A 20,801-nucleotide genomic window follows, 5' to 3' on the forward strand; every position below is an offset into this window, starting at 1 on the left:
AAGTTCAAATGCCTACAATTTTTCTTCTGGATCTTCTCCTCCTCTCAATCTATTCCTGTTCTAACTATTGCTGCCTTTACTTTACATTCCTTTTTCTCCTCCCCCGTTTCCCTCTCTTCATGTCAAGGGAGACGACTTTTCAGTGGTAAAATGAGAGCAAGAAAATTCTAGCAATATACATGTTTCTGGTCATGTATTCCAATTCTGCATGTATTCTTTTACAAGTAACATTTCTGTAAATGATAAAATCCCAAACTACTGAAGCACAAGTTCCATGAAGGGCACACCCTTTCTGAACTTTGTCATGTGTGTGTCATTAGGTGGTCTGTATGTTAACAGTGACACATTCTAGCATTTATTTTTAGCACTTGTTTATAGACACAGAAGTGCAGCATGTTTCAGTATTGAAACTAAAATTGGACTTGTGAAACCAGTCCAGTATGACACAAAAATCCCAGTTTAAAACAGAGAATGTAACTACTAGCATGCATTTATGAGGCCACTGAATAGTTCAGGGCCTTGGCTGTGTTCACCAACTATCCTTGCTTGGACATCTTTTAACTGAAAAAACAGGGGAGTCAAGGGGGCGATGAAGTAGGCAAAAATGCCTTGCCAGAGACTATAAAGCAGGTAAGCAACAGCTGAAGCCTGAACCCAGTTCCCCAAAGCAAGAACAGGCTTTTGCCTTAAGAACAAACAAACAAAAAAAAAAAAACAACCAAAAAAAAGCCATTTCCCAATGCAACATGACTCAAAATTAAACTTGGCAAAAACCAGCATGTCTGTCTTACTCCAAACTAATTAACTACCCATCCATTCCTATCTGAAATCAGAAATCCTATTGTCTATAAAACTTTTATCCAATCTTGTAAAAATTCTGTTTACCTACTTGCAAGACATTTGTGGGCTTTTCTAAACCGCCTAGCAATAGAATATTGCTTTTCTATGTAACAACAGTTAATTGTAAGGAGATTTTGATAAACTAACTTTGTAGAGTTGTCAAAATTCTGCTCTAAAGGTATTTTATCTCAAAGACCTACTCAACCTGCCCAAGGGATGTATATCAGAAGAAAAACTATAGTTTACATCAACAAACACAGGCAAGATTTTTCTTCTGGCAGAACTGCAGCCACAGGCAAAAAAGGCATACTGATGCCGAAGAAGAGGGAGTAATTTAATTCCCAGAGGGAAACGGCAAGAAACCCTAGACAATCAAATCCTCTGGCCAGTAGGTGTCAGGCAACCTTTTAAACCCTATATTCCCTTCCCTCAGATTTTGAGCACTGCCTCACCAAAGCAGCTGACAATAACAAACCCCTCTCTGCTCCCCACACCTGTAAAGATAAACCATTTAGGAGAATGTAAAGAATCCTCAGCTCAGAGGGGTCATAACGGTCTGGTTATAGGAACTGAAACAAGTTAAAACAGTTAACATAAAAAAATGTTAAATGCTTCCTAATCAGCAAATATTAATAAAGTCAACAAAGCAGATTTACAGACTAGAACTCCTTGGGCGGTAACAATTTTTAAATAAGTTTCGCGTTCAAAAGTATTAAAGCTCAATTCACATCTGTTGCAGCTGCATGCATGCAAACAACTGACCCTCAGCCTGTGTCCCATTCTTCCCTTTTTTTATGGATTGCAACTACATGCAAGCAAGCAGTGAACACCTGAATCTCAGTCATTTCCTCATGGGAAAGAGACCTCACCCAGGCATTCACACAACGGTATCAGCACTTCATAACAAAACACAACACACAAACAAAAAAGTGTTTCTCTACCCAGAGATTCTTGCTTTTACAACAGAAACATGTTCTTTCCCCCACCGTGCCACAGTTCAAGTCTCTCTCACGCTCTTCTCCTATCGCAAAGCAAACCCTTACCTTTCACAATCTCGGCGGGTTCCCCAGGGAGGTGGTGACTGCACAGCAGCCAGCAGCACTCTGAGTCCCGGGGCTGTGCTGACCTGCCTTCAACAGCCTGCCTCAGGTAACCCTGCCCACCGACCAACCTCCCTGTATAAAATAAGCTGTCTGCCAGGCTTCCAGAGCAAGGGCAAGATACACAGCCTAGTAGGTAGGGTCACATATAAACCTTGGTTCCCCTGCCGCAAGACAAAGCTCTCCTCGTGGTCTTAGGAAGAAAAACAAATGGGAATCTTAGAACTTCATTGCCTTCGTATACTCAAAAGAAAAGCAACAAAGATTTTAGGCATAGTATTCTGCATGCTCAACAGAAGAGAAAATGAACCCCTTGTTCTAATATTGCCTGTAAAGCTTTCCTTTCACAATTTTCTCCCCCTCATGGGCACCTGAAGGAGTGTAATAGTGACAGGAGTTAAGTACTTTCCTAAGTGATAGGGAACCCAAGCTCTCCCCTCCTGATTCAAGAAGGGCGCTTCTAGAAGAGGCAATCAAAGAGCTGTGAACCCCTAAAGCCACTTGGAAGAAGAGAGAAGACAACATTTCAGACTCTCCTTCTGGTATAACACAATCAACTATTAAAGTATCACAAAATATCACAGCTTTCCTCTAAAATGAGGTAGCAAATGTCATCATGGATGGGGAAAACCAACATAACTTTCTGTTGTAGTCAAAATGTATCAGGAAATGGAATTAATTTAACAATTACAAGCTTGAAGTTCATTTGAACCTTCTGGCTTACAGGTCTGGTGGCATATAAAACCCCTTCACAACCCTTCAGCTTTAGTAGATTATTACCCACCCCCCCAATTTCCTTAACCTTTCCGATGTATTTTAAGAGGATTGGTTGTTTGCTCTCCCATTATCTTATACTCAATATTTCAGGCTTAGATAAATACACACCAAGTAATCTGGGACAATGCTGCAATGTAATAACCTAGTTTGCAAACACTGAACAAGTTCCAGACTTATAAAAATTCATAGCACTCAAAGCCAGATGACATGCTCTCTCACAATACAAGTGAGATTTTTAATAGCAACACAAATAGGTTTGCAAGGCTCTGACTTCTAATGCTCTAAGGGCAATGTCTGAGACAGGCTTGAAATACAATGTGATCATCTTTTTCTACTGAAGAGACTTACAAGCCTGAAGGCCCTGAACTTTGTGTTTGTTGTACCGACAGAAAGCTTTCAAAATTAGGCAGGAAACACTTTAGGCAACTATATTAAGACAGAAAAGCTGAGTTTAGCAACTGTGAGTTGGCTGTAAGGGTTGCAGAATGATTGGTTCTATTTGGCAGTAGAAGGAAAAAAAAAATGTATTGAAATCTAATGGAGGAAGAGAGGGGAGACAAACTGACCAAGCCTCAGGAAATTCTACACTGGCTTTCTAAGTTGGAGGGTCCTGCAGGGAAGGTTTCTATTGAGAATAATCAGAACTCATAACAAAAATAACTTCAAAATTAAATGAGAAGCAAAACACTGCTCTTCCAGTACATGAGAGGGATCCAAAGTTTTGCAAATCCTATCCTCTCTAGGATGCATTTAATGGAGTGTGAACTCAAAGAACTTCATTTAAGCTCCAAGAAACTAGATGACCCAGATCACATGAGACTGTCACCCTCTGCGTGGACTTAGTCCAGTGAAGTTAATCAGCATCTGGCACCATGCTGATAATAAAAAAGCACTTCAATGGAAACATACCTTGGCCCAAAACCCTATCTAATAAACTACCAGTATAAGTTTCTGATGTAAAAGTTATCAACCAAAAACTCTCTCTTGAGTAACACTATGTTTAAGGATGACTGGATAACTTTTCAATGAGGGTCAAAAACAGCTTACGCAAGTATCTTTCTAATGGGTGATTTTTATTTTTTTTTTAAGATATCCAGGTAAATTATTTTTTATAGGTAGTTAATGGAATTTTTCAAATGTAATTAAACAGACAATTAAAATGCAGCGGCTAGGTACCTAGGTGCCATGATATTCCTGGAATGCACTGTAATACTTTCAAACAGCTGGTTCTTAACATAAGAATATTTTTAACCACTACATTACTGAATGTGCTCAGTTATCTGCAGAAAAATACAGACCATGTGTGCACAAACAGGCTCTTTCATACCATTAGCACACATTTCATCACAGACCACAGCACAGACTGCTGGTACTGCAAAAGTAAACATATGCTCAATTATTTCAAAATATCACTCCACTTTTTTTGCATGTAAAGATCAGGGCTGCAGTATTTTTGCTTTTATTTTTCTGATTTCAAGCAGACATTCTGCAGGTAAAAGTACAGACTCATGAGACCTATGAACACCAAGGAGAGGTCCAACTCCAGCCTGAAGCAGGGGAAAGGTGCCACAGTCCCAGCCAAGTCACTCAACAGCTGAGAGCACAAGCTGGCAAGAGCGGGATCGACACAGGGCACCAACGCTGCCTGCAACCTCCCTCAGGATAGCTGCGTTTGAACATGACCATGCACTGCAGGAGAAGGTGCTGTACTTACATTTTACCTTCCTGAAAGCTGTGCTATATGCAGCGATAGAAAATCCACCACGTGTCAGATCTGGTGCTGTGCTGAACAAAGACGAGGTATGAGGCTAACCACACAAAACTGTTTTAAGACACAGTTTTGTCATTTTTACTCACATTAGACTCCTGAGTATAAAAATACCAACTTGTGCTACTTCAGGCTATATCTTTAATATTTAAATGACACCTATTCCAACCCAATCAAACTTACAGCATGAAGAACAGATGTTGTTGCTTGTGGTTGGTCCTAACAATGTATCAGAATATTATAGTCTATTAGGTATACAAATTAGGTATGTAATAAAATTAAATAACAATAGTTACAATAACTGCCAACACCTGGAATTTAGAACAATGTCAGAGGATACACTTGTCAGGACATTCACTCCAAAAACTGGAGGAGAATTTTTATAAACAGCACTACAGCATCAACTCCTTCATCTTCACCCAAACAACCAGAAGGTTCTTCCTGCTCCCTCCTTTCCCCCTGCACCCTGACTGCATGAGAAAGGACAGCCACAAAGTCAGCAGCTCTCTCATACTGCATTGCAGTATTAACACTGGACAGAAAACAAACTTGCATACAAGATTTCAACATGCTGCTGATTCAAAGGCGGGAATTTTACCAATAGGGTTATGCCAATATTTAGAAAGCACCAAAGACAGAGTACTGTTTCTGAAACAGCAAGATATTAGTATACAGCAACAGAGAAAAATATTTTTAAGATGCTATTTCCAATATCAGTTTAACTACCCATTTGCAGGGCTAAGCCAGCCCTGGTAATCTGACTCAAGATCCCTTATCTGACACACTATATTCACTTATAATGCATCTACTCTGTTTTAAATAACAAGATTTTAATGGTTTTCAGCATTTCCTAAATACCCACACACATTGCAAAGCTGCTGGGATATAAATAAGACAGAAAAGTTTGCTAAGTTCTTGAAAAAGATAGGAAATGGCTGGGGCATGTTTGCAACTAGACAAGAACAGCTTTTGTTTGGTTTCTCGTTGCTGAAGCATTGTTTGTTATTAACCTGCTGCTCACAAGTTCTTAACCAGGCAGTTCTTCATGATCACAGTAATATTCCTCACTTAGAAATGATGTGAATAAATAACACTCATAATGCTCCCCCACAGGTTTCCATACAACAACGAGCAACTTTTTAAAAAGGGTTTTCAAAGCCTGTATCCATTTTATTGAGAAGCAACCAGCTTTACTAAGAGATTTGGCTGGTAGCTTCTATTTAAGATAAACAGCATTCCTCTGATTGTTTTAATATTTTCTATAGTTATTTTACAGGCAACAGCACTAGAAGAGAAATGCATATAAAAATCTGGAAGGAAAAATACCTTTTATGACAAAAAATGATTCCACTATTTAATTCTCATTCAAAACATTTTGAAAGTTACTCTCCATCTAAAAGCGCATGCTTTAATGAACTGGAACGCTAACACCCTGCAAAACAAGTCACTGAGTGAAAAGGAAAATGGAAAAAAGAAAAAATACGAAGATGAACCTGTACCTACTACAGCAGCCTGGTTAGGAAGCGCGTAACAAAGTTAATTTCGAGCTGCCTTATTGGTCCCTATGAGACAAAACCCACTCAAAGACAAGGCGGCAGCGGTGTCTGCGCCTTCCCGCGGCAGCGGCAGGGAGCGGCGCCCCGGGCCCGCCGGGCGCTCACCGAGCGCAGCCCGCCGCAAACCCGCAGTGCGGCCGGCTGCCGGGCGGAGGCGGTGCGCCTGCCCCCGGGCCCTTACATAATGCGGCCGCCGGGACGGCCCCGGGCCAGGGCGTTCGGGGGGGGCGTAAATCAGCAGCGCCCGCGGCCGGCGGCCCGCCACGCTGACCGGGGGGCGGCCCGGGCCTGGCTACGAGGAGCCCGGCGTGCCCGCTGCCTGCCGCGGCGCCCCAGCCCCGCCGGCAGCAGACCCCGCTCCCCGCCTAGAGGCCCGCAGCCGCCCCGGTGCGGCTCCCGGCGCACGCTCCCCCCGCCCCCCCCTCAGGGCCCGGCGCCATCGCCCCCCTCAGCTCGCAACTCACCCACCGGCGCCCCCGGGACCGCCCCCGCGGGGCGCCGCCGCCCGCGCCCCCCTCACGGCGCGGCGCGAACCGGCCGCCTCAGGCCGCGGGTCCCCTCAGGGGCGCGCAGCAGCCGGCCCGGCCGCGCTGCCCCGGCCGCGGCGTGCACTGACCTGGCTGAGCACCGCTCCGGCTGTCCCAGCGCCTTGTGCGTGGCTGCGGGCGGCGCCGCCCGGGTCCCTGCCCGTCCTGCCGCCGCCGGGGCCGCCTGACAGCGCCGGGGGACGGGGGCGCCGCGGCCGCCAACCGGTTCCAGCTGCCCCCGGCCGAACCGGGAGGGGTGGGGTGGGGCGGGGCGGCGCGGAGGAGGTGGCGTCATGTAACCGCCCCTCACCGACACGTCACTCACCCGGGCTTCGGCCCCGCCTCTCTGCCGCAGCCAATAAGGAGAGGGCAAGAAGGGCAGGCGAAGAGAACGTCTTTTCCTCGAAAGCCGCGGCCGGGCGAGGGTGGGCGGGGCGCGGCGCCGAGCCGGACGCAAGGCATCGCTGGGGGAGGGGGGCGCCGCCGCCTTCAGCCGCCCGGCCCCGGCGGGGACAGCTCCGCCCTCCTCACCTCCCCAGGGCCGGGCTGCAGCAGCTCCCCGCATTGCAGCCCATAGAGTACCGACCCGCCCCCGGTATGTCCCGCGGGGAGAGCAGCACCGCACCTCACAGCGCGGCGCGAACGGCCGCCTCAGGCCGCGGGTCCCCTCAGGGGCGCAGAGCAGCCGGCCCGGCCGCGCTGTCCCGGCCGCGGCGCGCACCGACCCGGCCGAGCGCCGCTCCGGCTGTCCCAGCGCCTTGTGCGGGCTGCGAGCGGCGCTGCCCGGGTCCCTGCCCGTCCTGCCGCTGCCGGGGCCACCTGACAGGGACGGGGGCGGCGCGGCCGCCAACCGGTTCCGGCTGCCCCCGGCCGAACCCGGGGTGAGGGGGCACCTGACCCACGTCACGGCCCCTCGCCGACGCGTCACTCACGCGGGCTTCGTCCCCGCCTTTCTATTGCAGCCAACAAGGAGCGAGGAGGAAGGGCGGGGGCAGAGCACGCCTGTTCCTCGAGAGCCTGGCGTCTGGGCGAGCGGGGCCGTGGCCCCGGGGGGGCGGGGCGCCGTTTCCCTCAGGCCGGTAAGGCGGCGGGATGGCGGCAGTTGTGAGGCCGGGGTGAACGGAGGGTGGGCGCCGCGCGGGGGCTGTGCTGAGGTGACAGGTTTATTCCACCATCTTCCTACCCGCTGATACCACCACACCTCAGGCCTGGTCCTCAGTGCCCAACCCGGGAGTGTGAGGGTCCCTCGGGGGCAGGCAGCCCCCTTTCCCTGAGGTACCGGCCTGGCTGTGAGCCTGTGGCCTCAGGGGCATGGTGGCTTCAGCACGCAGGGGCAGGCAGCATGCCTTTCTGGAAAGGCTTTGGTCTCCGTGGATTTGATGGTGGCCATCTATCCCCGTGTGCATTTTGTTGAGGCTCTCCCTGTGCAGGTGTCCCAGCCCTGGCAGTAGGCCATGGCCTCTGTTGCCCGCTGAAATGTGGGGTGGCAGGAGCTGGCAGCCTCTGCTCCTCACATGCTTGGGCCGGGGCTCCCAGGGAGCCCCCCTCCTGTCAGCCAGGCTGCGCCTCTTTGCACAGATCTGGTTGCGTGTGTGGCCAGTTGCATGAGCAAAAGGGCTGCCGTTCATGGTACAGCTAAAAACATGTCTTCACAGCAGTGGCACTGAGGCAAACTGATGTGGGAGTGCCCATGCTGGCATTTTGAAGCAGCAGACAAAGCTTAAGCATGACACTTGCCTCTTTCAGGGTATCTGAGACCATTGGGTGAAGACCCCAGGGAGCTTTGCTGTTTTGAAAGGTAGTGTTGTGTTTGTGACTATGACCTTGTGGCTTTCCTGAGACCTGTTTTTGTAACGAAAAGGGTATCCCACTGGAATTCAAGCAACAAAGTATTGGCAAATAAAGCTAGACTTTTCCTCCCTGTTTTTGAGGGGCCTTGTGCTTTGTTTTGTAGCAGAGCTATGGATTTGTGATAGTATAACCAGTCCTTTAATAATAAGCTTGCATAAATAGTTTGGTAAGTAACTTGCTGCTTCTTTACACAACTTGTCAGCTGCCAAAGAAGCTGTGGTTTGAGTATGTGGAGAAACTGCTTGTTCTGTCTTGCATTGAGAGCACTGTTACAAGCATGCTGCTCTATGCTGTCCTTCCATCTGTCATTTAAATAGAGGGCTATTTTCCATTTATTCATCCCCTGCAAATGCAGCCATGTTAATAAGTAATTGGCAACGCAGCCCTGGATGTTGTAGGGAAAATGAATGTTAATATCACATGTTCTATACCAGGAAAGTATGTAATACTTGTGAATTGCTGAGGTCTTTAGGTGAGTACTGCAAGATCAGAGTACCCTGCGTAACAGGGAAAACGAGTAGGTGGAGGTATGCAGTTAAATGATAGCCAAAAGCAGTTTATTTTGAAGCCAAAAGGATAAGAGGAATCCCATTCCTGTGGGTAAGGGGGAGGGAGGCCTGATGAAAAGTGCTTGTTGCAAAGTGAGGATCTTGTTAAAGGCAGATGTGAACTGCTCTAGTTACAAACCCTTAGTAATTAAATAAACATTAGGAGCCATCACTTCTACAGGTGTAATCAACAGTAAGCTGAAGAAAGAGGAAGAAGAAACCTTAGGGAAAACACTATTCAGAAAAATAATTGCCTCCTTGTTTTTCTCTTGCCCATTTTAAAGATTTATTAGTTCAAGTAATTTGTTATAAAGCTGGAATAGAATTGAACATTTTCAAGCATGCTTTGGTGTGTTATATTTCTCCAATATGGGTCTTTGGTATGGTGACAGTCATGCTATAAAATTGTACCATTAAATTTTTGTTAAAAACTGGAAGTATAACACTTGCTCTCTTTCAGCCCTAATCTATTGCAAAAAAATGCCTGTATCCAGTCAAAACTATTGCATTTCATACAATAATTCATTATAGCTAAAACCTGCAGTTTAGGCTCTAAATGAATTCAAGAAATACTTATGTGTTCATTTTATTAAAGGTGCACATCTCCCTACCTCACTAAGATAAGAGAAGCTAATATAATCAGCTCAATAGAAATGCGTAGAGAATTCTCCTTTTCTCCTTGTAAACTTATGTGGTTGATTTCGGCTAAAAGCTGAAATTCTGTGAAATGAACCATTCCTTAATTCTTCGGGTATCTTAAAGTAGTATAGATTTATTCATTTGGGTAGCACATTAATAGGAATTACTATGCTGCAATAAGGGAAATGGCCAATTCTAAACATCGTAATTTCTCATGGCAACTTTCAGGGACTAGTTTTTTCTTTAAAGGTGTCCTGGTTTCAGCTGGGATCGAGTTAATTTTCTTCTTAGTAATTAGTACAGTGCTGTGTCTTGGCTATGATGTGAGAACAATGTTGATGTTTTTAGTTGTTGCTGGGTGATGTTTATACTAAATCAAGGATTTTTCAGTTCCTTGGGCCCTGCCAGTGAGAGGGCTGGGGGGGGCACAGGAAATTAGGAGGGGACACAGCCAGGTCACCGAAACTAGCCAAAGAGGTATTCCATACCATATGACATCATGCTGAGTATATAAACTGGGGGAAGAAGAAGGAAGAGGGGGGGGGACGTTTGGGGTTATGGTGTTTGTCTTCCTGAGTCACCATTACTGGTGCTGGAGACCTGCTTTCCTGGGGATGGCCGAACACCTGCCTGCCCATGGGAAGTGGTGAATGAATTCCTTGCTTTGCTTTGCTTTTGTGCACAGCTTTTGCTTTATCTATTAATTTGTTCTTATCTCAACCTTTCAGTTTTACATTCCTTTCCGATCTTCCTTCCCATCCCTCTGGATGGAGGGGAGTGAGCAAGCGGCTCCGTGGTGCTTGATTGCCAGCCGGGGTTAAACCACGACAAAAAGTAACTTGAGTTTGTCAAGATCAGAGATTATGTGTTTCACTCTGTAATTGATAAGGCTTTCCAAAGGGAAGAAATTTTGTTTAGCTGTATGATTCTTTTCTCTAAACAATTAATGTTTCCATGATTGCATCAGTAAGATTGCTCTTTGGGTTGAGGCGCATCTTCTGCTTTCTGCTTTGCCTCAACCTGTGAGATCCACGTCTTGCTTTGTTCTTAAGCCTTTCATTGAAATACAAATTTTAATAACTTTATTTCTGTAAGTAATTCCACTGCGCTCCTCCTTGGTCTTGCTGAATAAAACAAAAGCAACTAATTAAGAATGAGGATTAAGCTTGTGTTCAGCATAAAGAAAGTAGGAAAAGGGTGGGATGGGAAATATTTTTATGTCTTGGGTAAAAAAAGTCTACATTTAATTAAGCTTGCCACTGTCTTCCCCCCCCACCCCCCCCTTAAGGAGTTGCTTCAATATGGTTGGATCAGATAAGGTCATACTTTGCCATGACGCAGCAGACAAGTCTCAGCTACTCCTTAAGATAATATAAAACTGTACAGTAATTAGAGCATGTAGATGAGTTTATAAGACTCTCGTATATCTGTCCAAAAAGTTAAGATTAGTGGTCTGCTTTTCTTGTTTACATAGCAAAACAAATGGAATGGGGGTTTTATATCACGTAACTGGAGTCGAATCAAGTTGCTGTTTGCAAAAGTCCCAAAGAGATCAGAAAGACAAAGCTACAAGACCCATTTCAAGTGTGCAGACACAAATTCTATTTAAACTATGTCTGCACATGTTGGAAAGCATGTTTTCCCCTTTCCACAATAGCATTTTAATAAGAATTACTAGTACTTAGCCAGTACTCTCTGACAAATTGTTTTGTTGTTGTTCTGTCAATGATACTGTTGTGATGCAGTTGCTGAGCAGGAGTGAAAGAGCTAAAAGATGCAGTACGTGTGCAGCCTCCTCAAACACTGTGGTGGCTGCTTTAAAACTGTACCTTGCTTCCAGCCACGACAGGGTATGAAGCAGTGGTGAAGGCAGTGTGTGCCATAGGCAGAATATCCAAGTAAGTAGCCTTGCGGCTGTCCTAGTTGAGACACAAAGCCCTATGAGACCTATGCAGCCCGGTTTTTGTGATTAGTGACAATGATACTTGCCCAAGTGCAGGAAATAAGCGGTTGAGGCTAATGCATAGAATACACTAGCAAACCTGTACTAAAAAGGCACGAGGAAATACCTTTGACATTTTATGTCTGTTACCGTAGCCAATGTAATATTTTCTTCAGCTGCCAGAATTATAGATGCAACCTACAAATGAAGCTTCATTCATACTATAAATAGTTATAAAGATTGAAAACATGAAATTATAGATGTGCTGCTTCCTCCTTCATAGTTTGCATTATCACATCCAGTGAACTGGTTATACCAACATCGGTGCTCACAGCTGGTGAAGGCTGCATGTATTTAGATTAATTGTGCTCCTTACTTTACTGCACTTGATTTCTCTGCAGTTGTTCTGGTTCTGATGGCTTAGTGTGAATAAAAAGAGCTGGTAAAATCATGCAAATGAATGCACAGCATTAGGCATTTAGTATCTTGTTAGCTTTTGTTTTATCTTTTTGTAGAATCACTTATTCTTGAAAACACACTTTGACCTTTTCTCTGGCACAGAGTATTGCTGTGTCATTATCTAATGTGAAGTCTGGACAATTTACAGGCACTAAAGAAAAGTGACTCTAAGAGTCTGGAAGAATAGACAGTAGAACTGCTATTAGCGTGGCAAACCCCTCTCAGTCTCATGGAGAATTATGAGAAAGGATTATTAGGAACAGGCCTGTTGTGCAATGGCATTTTCTCTGTAATGTATACTGTAATATAATGTAATCTGGTTTTCTCTGTGAATGAGTTAGTAGTCAGGGAGCACAGAAACGCATCAGAGAAGTGGGTGGTAAGAATTAAGCAAGAAGATAAGGCTGTGTTCAAAGCTTTTTAAATACCTACAGTAGGGAAGCCTAGAAGGTGAGAAAAAGGTGTGGAGGGAGGGGAGGAATGCTAATCTAGATTTGCAATAGCTCAGATTTCTCTGACCAGGGGAGACTATTGCCTAATGCAAGGACTAGGTGTGCTGGTAGCAAATGTGGCAACACACCAGAAAGGTGGAGATCATCACCAAATATAACGTAAATATAAAATGAAAGTCTTACGTGGCTACTGTTAACAATTATCAAATTTATAACAAGGAAAAGAATAGTTACGGATATTTCACTTTATCCTGTAGAAAAATCTGTCATTTTTTAATTTTTATGTATCATCTTGCACCAGTGGTAGACAATGTTACAACAGAAAACTTTCCCCAAAAAAACCCAGGTGCTAATACAATATTTGAGACATGAGATTTGGATTAGAAATGAGACGTACTATAATTAATCTTCAGGGTGCCTGAGCATGATTTGCTGCTTGATCTAAGCTGGTTTGCAGTTTCTGAAATGAAAGATGTTATGCATAGGATAAGCTTTATTGTGAAACACGTAAAGAACTAAAGTGCCAGACCATTAAAGCACCGCATTTAAACTGGCCCAAGTCAATTACAGTTATGAAACTTCTTTGATTTTTTATAGATGACTAACCAAAGTTATATAGTAAGTTTTATGTGTCTGTATAATTTATATAGCAGGTTATATACATAACTTTTGTTTTACTTTTGTATATATAAATGTATATGTGCTATTCTGTGAACTCCTAGCTCTGCCTGCATGCCAATTACAAGCCATTCTCTTGTGTTCTTGCACAAAATCTTCAGCTGTTACAATCTCCATCTCATTGTCTCTCAAATTGTATTCAAGACCTTCCATGCTCCTTTTGCCAGCAGCACCCATTTCACTGTGTCAGAGGCGAGGGTGGCCAGCAAACTGAGAACAACAGTGGCTCAGGAATTTGACAGAGATGAAGTTCTTTCTTCCTCCCTTCCTCTCTCTCTCTTTCTGATTTGTTCTGTTGGGGTTTATTTAATCTCAACAGTAGGGAGGAGCACCTGCCCTAAGATAAGGGGAGATGGGGTTTCCTATGACAGCAGGAAGGTTTGTTTCTGGTGCCATTCAAAGGTCATGTTTGTGCTTTAAATTAAATGTGAAGCTGAATGTTGTGCTTTGCCAGATAACAAGAGCAGTGATACAAGTGCTTCCTTTGGACGCCTCAGGCCAGGGCTAGCAATAATGTGGAGTTGTGGTGTGGTGGTGCCCAGTGTTTCATGGGCACTGGGAGCACCACTGTCCTCCCCCCCCCCCCCCCCCCCCATGTGAACACCAAAAGGCCCAAGAGGGGCAGGAATATGCCACTTCTTGTTGTCCATTGAAGCTCTCTGCTTCCAGACTTGACATTTCTTGACCTGTGCCTGTACTGAATATACTTTTAGGGAGAAAGTAAGTGGGAGACCTCAAATTCAATAGGGTAAAATGTTAGCTTTTCCTATCCTTTATCACTGTTATTTCTTCTCCATCTGCTGCACATACCAAGAGTGACAGAGAAACATGTTTACGTTTCAGTTATTGACATGAAATTCCTTAAGGGTGCAGAATCCTGTCTGTAACTGGTATTTCTTCCTTTTTATACGTATTAATTAGGGTTACTGCAGGAGAACTGATACCTAGCTTTACTGCACTGTTGTTCCTGGGAATGCAGCCGTACCCCAGGGACACAATTCCTTGTAAGCAGAGCTCAGCCTGAGGAGAAGCTAAGGGTGTCCCTTGCCTAAGCCAGTCTAGCATCTGGCTGCAGCGTTTTGGCTCTACTGCAGCTGCTCTTGCACTCCTGCTGCCCTTTGTTCTCCCTCTGGCCCTTGTCTAACCTTTCACAGAGCTATGCCAGCTCTCTGTCAGAGAGTGGGTATTTTGTTTGTTTCTGTTTTGGTTTGTTGTTTATTTTTGTAATTAGATTAGTTCTGCCTTGGGTTGGGGAGCTGAAACAATTCAAAGATAGGTTGGATGAATGTTAAAGCTGTCTTGGCACAAGTGGGGACATCAGCAGCTGGAAGGTGAATCCTCTAGCTGCCAGGACACTGCTTGTTGCAACAATGGAGTTGTAGAAAAAGCATCTCAGAGGCATTTATTACTTCAGGTTTAAAACAGACGGCTATCAGCGAGCGAACTCAGAGAGGACTTCTGTAGGAAAAAAGGAGAACATGTTACTTACTTTACACCTACTCTGCATTCTTGGTTGTCTCTGTCCTGCTCAGCCAATAGCGCTTGTAAACAGAATGTGCCTATTCTGCCCACAGCATTGAAAATGTCCAAAAATGAGATCTTTTTTTTTTAAGGCTAATGAGATACAAACCAAGAAACCTTTTGGAGCAATTCTGACTCTCATTTTCCTTGCTGGGAGTAGGTAAGAACTTCCATCTCAAAACTTCTGAAGATACAGAGAGATGTATGTAACTGAAGATGAACACACCTTGTTTTACAAATACAAATTTACTTGTGAGTAGGTCTTGTTGTTCCTGCCGAGTCTGACAGTTCTCAGTGGCTGTCTCCATGTGAACCTGTCACAACTTTGTCATTCACATTTTAGTCAAAAGCTTTAAAAATTAAGAGCAACCACTACAAAAAATGCAAGATCAGTGATAAAAATTACACATTGTAAAGCTGAACAATGCACAGCATTTGTGTTAACAGCAGCAGAAACTGGTATATCAGGTTCACCCCAGACATGTACAAAACCTTTTGGATTATTGAGAGAGAGAGACACACACACACTCACACTCACTCAAACACACACTCACTCACTCACTCTCACACACTAAATAAAAGAGTACCAGGACTAATAGTAGCAAAATCTAGGCTGTAACTAGTGCAAGGTACTGATATCTTCAAGCTAGATGGTTTGTTGGTGTGAATCACAGAAAAGCACTGAAAATCTCCCCAGCTGCTCTCAGCTGGGAGACTGAAAGAGATCAAGGTGTGCCAAAGTACTGGCCTGATCTCAAGCCTGTGCACAGGGGTAGCACAGACAAAGCTGCAGGCAGGCCACACACACAGATGTCTGATTAACTGCAGTGTGTGAGTTTGGTCAGAGCTGGCAGCTCTGCTGGCAAGACCAGCCATGAAGCCTGGCCACTGTTCATGATCTGAGGAAACTGCATGTCTCTGGAAAACAACTGCTGAAGGAATAACCTTCCATGTTGTCTTGCAACACTTCCTTTCGGAACCTGACACTGTGGAGAGGTCAGGTGAAATAATGATTAAAATAATCCATGGGGAAGGCTCCCAGCAAGGAAGAGCTGTGTTGCAGTCCCAGGCTGAATTTGGTCATTGTGAGCCCAGGCCAGCACCCCAGGAAGCACAGTGTGTTCCCACTGGGGCTCCTGGCAGCAAATGGGGCACTGGTTTGTGTCACTATCAGTCACTTGAAGACTTGAGTTGCATGAGTTACTGTAGAGAACCATTTGGGCAGAAAGCATCTTTTTGTTGCACCTTGTATTTCTCTGGGCTGCAAAAAGCCCCACTGATTTGCAGGGAGGTTAGTCTGAGGCTCCTGGGGATTTCATTAACGATTACCTTGAGTGGACTGTGTTGCAGAGAGGCATGCTGCCCCATAAACAGCACCCACCTCCTTCCACAGCGGAAAAGTACTTGCCTTTAAAATCTGCTAGTGTTGAATCTTGACCAGTTGTGCATTGTATTACAAAACTTTCATATTTTTAAAGTACAAATAAATGTGTAAGCATGAGAGGCGGTGTGAGAGCACAGAAATGATCTCTTTTAGCATTAATGGCAAGCCGGGGCGGGGGGTGTGTGTGTCTTTGCTCTCTTCCAGAACAGGATGAAACTGTAATTATTTCTGCTGTTTCCCTTCAAAGCATTGCTCCACAAATAGTTATATCACTTTAAAGCTGAAGTAGTTTTTAACATTATTAAAGCAAACCAGAGTTCTAGTATCCTGGGGGCTCAGAACATGAACTGTATTAAGGGATTGTATGACGCTCAAAAGATGTTTTGGAGACTAAACGTTCACCTTTGTTCAATGGAGTTAGAATCACAGCATGGTTGGAGCTGCAAGGGAGCTTTGAAGATCATCTAGTCCTGCAGTGGGCAGGGACTTCTTCCACTACACCAGATTGCTCCAAGCCCTGTTCAACCTGACCTTGAACACGTCCAGTGATGGGGCATCTACAGCTTCTCTGGGCAACCTGTGCCAGCACCTCACCAGCTTCATCATCATAAAGAATTTCTTCTTCATGTCCAATCTAAGTCTACCCTCTTTCGGTTTAAAAGCATTACCCTGTGTCCTGTCACTACAAGCCCTGGTAAAAAGTCTCTCTCCATGTTTCTTTTGAATATTGAAAGGCCACAGTGAGGTCTCTTAGATTAATGAATGCTGAGAACCAAATAGCAGAAACAAGTGTGATCTTTCAGTAGATTTCTCTTTTTGTGTCGGGTCCCAGGACTGTGTGCATGCAGTCAAAATCTGCAAAGGTTCATAGTTGCTGACTGAAATGAGGAATTTTTTAAGGAATGGGTGTTAAAAGGCACTTGAAAAACCCCATTCTTTTTTACCCAGAAATGGAACTACTAGGAGGGTTTTGAACAGAGCATGCTGATTCTGAGACAGGTGGACTGCCTTGTCTCAACAAACTGTTGTTAGCTTTCAAATTCCATTATCCCATGGATCTTCTGCAAATGATCCTGAACCAAGCCAAAAGTCAGGCTGAATTAAATCAAAGTAATTAAAAATACAGTAAATGAACCAGGGTTTGACATACTCTGAAACACAATTTGTGTCTTGTGCATAGGGATCATCACTTTCAGCTGCAGAGCAGAGATAATCAAACTCTCTTAAGGATAGAAGGGGATAATTCAATTAAAGCAGGAAACGAAAAGCAGCAGTTGCCAAAAAAGAGAGAGAAAAATTCCTGGAAAAAATACATAATGGGAAAGGATACAGTTTAAATCCAAAGCAAGGGGAACTGACCTTAATATGCTGTGGCTACTCATTCACTTATTTCCTGTTTATTTCTGTTTACTTTATTTTGCAACATGCTCCAGACCTTTAATATTTCCTAATCTGAGTAGTTATGGTTTGTTTTGTCAAAGACCTTCACACACCGCAGATGTTTCTGGAAAAATATATATTCAGAACATCCTTTTTATTCCAATAAGGAAAACATTTTGCAAACTATTACAGAAACAAAACAAAGATATCTTGGTTTTCCAACTCAAACAGTTGCACGAAATGACTGTACTGCTCAGAGGTGTTTTTAAATTTATTAACTGAGTTAAAACGATATTTCTAAAATTAAATATTACAGACTATGGAGCTAAAAAAGTCTGACTGTCAGCATCTCTTTCCCACATCTGTGTTTTGAGGATTGATTTCGTGCTGCAGGCTTACCCTCAGCAGTGGCCCATGAGCTCAGCCCTCTCCTGTCCTGACTGTGCACCTTGTGTTCTAGGACATTAAGATCCTGTTCTGTGTAGCTGGGAGGGCAAAAGGGGACGATGATGCAGGGCTTGTTCCAGATCTTGGTTAAGAAAATTCCAACAAGTGGCATAATAAAATAGTTGGTTTAGTACAATTGAATAAAAATAGGAATACAGATTGCAAGTAAATCTTACATCCCTTCAGGTGCTGGGAATCTGGCTTGCAAGTAGCATGGGACAGACCCCAACTGGATTTTCCCATGGGCTGCTGTGCGTATCCCATCTGTGGAGAGGCTCTGCCTCTGTCCCATGCCGTGGTACCTTTTAGTTTGCATAACAAACAAAACCAGGTATCCTCTCCTGACAGCCTGGGCTGTTACTGCTGTCATAATGCCCACCAGTGCACAGCCCAGGCTGGCCCTGGGCACTCCAGCAGGTTCCCTCGCAGCGGCTGCTCATTCTAATGTATGAGCTGCTCAAGCCCTGAGCACAAAGCTTGGCAGGGCAGGCATGGTCTGCTCGTGGTCACCAGCTCCTCAAGCAAAATGTCTTCTGCAAGGCTTCCAACACAGATCCCAAAGGCCCTTGCCACTTTGTCAATATAGTCCAGAACCAATGGATGGATTCAGAATGTACTGGAAAGCAGAAAAATATAAACACACAACCGAGCCATGTAAACCTCAACTTGCTTAGGGAACTGGGCAAAAAGAAATTAAGCACATTAAAAAATAAAAAGTAAAATTGGTGCTAGCTGACAAGATAGCAGGGAGAGCAACTTGCACACTAAGCTCCTGCCAAAACTTTATGCTCCCTATGCCATTGTCACCTTTATTTGCCTCATCACAGATAGATTACAACCTCAGCCATAACTTTTGGACAGTAGCTATGTTTAAAAACAGAACCATAGCTTTGAACTGAGAACAGTTTTGCTCATAAGCTCAGGAGACAGCGAAGCCATGTAACTCACGGCCATCCTGAATTCATTGTCTGCCTGTTGCTAGACATTAATTCATAGCTGCAATATCATACTTTGTTTACTCTGCATCTTATTTCAGGGCTTAAGTAATGCTTCTGTTTAATAGGACTGTTTGCACAATGGAGGATTGTTTGTGTGAATAAATTAACTGGAAAGCATGTGTACAAGTCTCCTACAAGTACTCCACACAGCTGTCCCGAACTCAAGAAGTAATTAGTTATTTGCTAAAGTCCTGATCCAGCATCTATAGCCATCAATGAGCAGGTGTTGACTTCAGTGTGCTTTAGTTTAGGCTTTAATACTGTGGTCTCTCATCCTCTTGAGACCTGGTAGTGACTTCTACATTGAACGCCTCTTTCCCGGAGGATAAGGGTTGGGAACATCATGGAGACAGTACCCACAGTTGTCATGGGAGAGAGGACCCTGTCCTCGTCCCCAGGTCAGTAAATCCCTCCTCTCCAGGTCAGTAAATCCTACAAGGCCAATGTAAGCACTTATGCACTTCAAAATTAGTATGTTTATCGTGTTTTGCTGAATCCAGGACCTTCATTCCTAGGGCATAGCAGTTTCCAGGGCAGTCACGCTTATCACTCTGTGGCCCGTGTTTGTTCACACAGGGGTGTCGTTTATCCACAGGCACCCTCCCTCCTTAATACCGCAAGCAGAGCAGACACTGTATTGGGAAGGGAAGAGCAGTGACACATGGGACAGCAAAATATGGAGCCATTTTTCTGCTTTCCTGTGTTTCCTGTGGAGGAGTGTTGGGGCGAGTCCTGCAGCCCTCTTCTCCAGGGGAGTCCTCCATGGGTGAATAACTCTTCTGCCAGAAAGCCTGGGCCCATAAAGCATCTTCTGAACCTTTTCCCAGGAAGCGATTCAAGGGGTGAAGTCTCAGTTTTTCCATCAGCAGTTTCAAATAATTTGATCAATACCGCAGAGGGCTGGTGTCACATGCGTAATGCCAGGGTAAGGTGCAGAAGTGTCAGGCAAATATATTCCTTTGATGCCAGGGTTTGCAAAATGATTGAATGCTGAGGGTTACAATGCCTTCCGATCGCTGACTTCAGACAAAGGCCCTAACTGCGTCAGGCTTGATCAGCAGGAACCGAGTGTGACCTGCTCCAGTGGCAAAAGACAAAGCCTTCCCTTGAGCCTCACATACCTCACACACACATCAGGGGCAAAGCCTTCGGCTCTGTCATCTCCACAACATGCTACCCATTTCTTTGTCCTCTTCCCCACAGGGTAACTGTTGTGCCTGTGCTGTGCCAGCTGCGCCCAAGAGGAAAGCAGCTTGAGCAGAGAAGATGTGGAAAGGGAGATGAAGGAAATCAGTGTAATCAGGCTGAAATGTGCCAGATTATTTGGCACCTTGGACTCCCTCCAATGTTTGTACAGGTTGAAGCAGCCGTTCTCCATCTGTCGTGAGCAGTGCTAGACATGGCCCTGGGTAAGCAGCTTTAGGTGGCCCTGCTGGAGCAGGGGTGTTGGCCCAGATGACCCCCAGAAGTCCCTTCCCATTTGAACCCCTCTGACTGTGTGATCTCAGGGCCAGCTGGTGCAGGTTTCCCTTTGCAGAAGAAACCCCCCGCTGGTTTGTTAAGTCAGGGAAGTGTTACTTTTCCCATCTGTGCCCACAATGTCAGCAGAGGATGTGTTTAGGAAGTGAGAACATGTGGGAGATATGGAGTGGAGCCCTGCTCCACCAACTCCCACTTTTTATGCAGTTACTTGGGCAGGTGGTACTGGTTCTAGAGAGACAGAGAAATTAGTTCAGGAGTAATATCTTCTGGCAAAGATGATGTAATTAATTTCAGAATGTGGCTTGGACACCACAAGAATGGGCTACATCTGGAAAAGCAGGTAGACCTAAATGACCGTGTCTTTTCCAGAACACAAGAAGGATGCCAGAAATGGCTGTGTCTAAATTTAACACTAGCATAAGCTATGTTATTGATGATTAATTTAGAAAATA

The 20,801-nt window shown here is 44.8% G+C and overlaps 2 protein-coding genes across 13 annotated transcripts in view; one reads left to right on the forward strand and one right to left on the reverse strand.

Annotated features, from left to right (window-relative positions):
• Positions 1–7,312, reverse strand: part of GPCPD1 (glycerophosphocholine phosphodiesterase 1) — a 46,735-nt gene extending 39,423 nt beyond the window's left edge. For 2 of the 6 annotated variants that reach the window (XR_008748054.1, XR_008748053.1), the window contains exon 1: positions 6,658–6,832. The gene's annotated coding sequence lies outside the window, so the exon portion shown is untranslated. Of the gene's footprint in view, positions 1–1,883; positions 1,949–6,657; positions 6,834–7,293 lie in introns of those variants that run through there. The other 4 variants (XM_055810070.1, XM_055810069.1, XM_027779815.2 and 1 more) reach the window with 4 other exon arrangements.
• Positions 7,067–20,801, forward strand: part of CHGB (chromogranin B) — a 112,051-nt gene continuing 98,316 nt past the window's right edge. For 4 of the 7 annotated variants that reach the window (XM_055810066.1, XM_055810055.1, XM_055810067.1 and 1 more), the window contains exons 1-2: positions 7,452–7,647; positions 8,315–8,366. The gene's annotated coding sequence lies outside the window, so the exon portion shown is untranslated. Of the gene's footprint in view, positions 7,164–7,451; positions 7,648–8,314; positions 8,367–20,801 lie in introns of those variants that run through there. The other 3 variants (XM_055810060.1, XM_055810064.1, XM_055810057.1) reach the window with 2 other exon arrangements.

This window comes from Falco peregrinus, chromosome 7, assembly GCF_023634155.1.
Source record: "Falco peregrinus isolate bFalPer1 chromosome 7, bFalPer1.pri, whole genome shotgun sequence".
In the NCBI taxonomy this organism is placed as follows: Eukaryota; Metazoa; Chordata; class Aves; order Falconiformes; family Falconidae; genus Falco; species Falco peregrinus.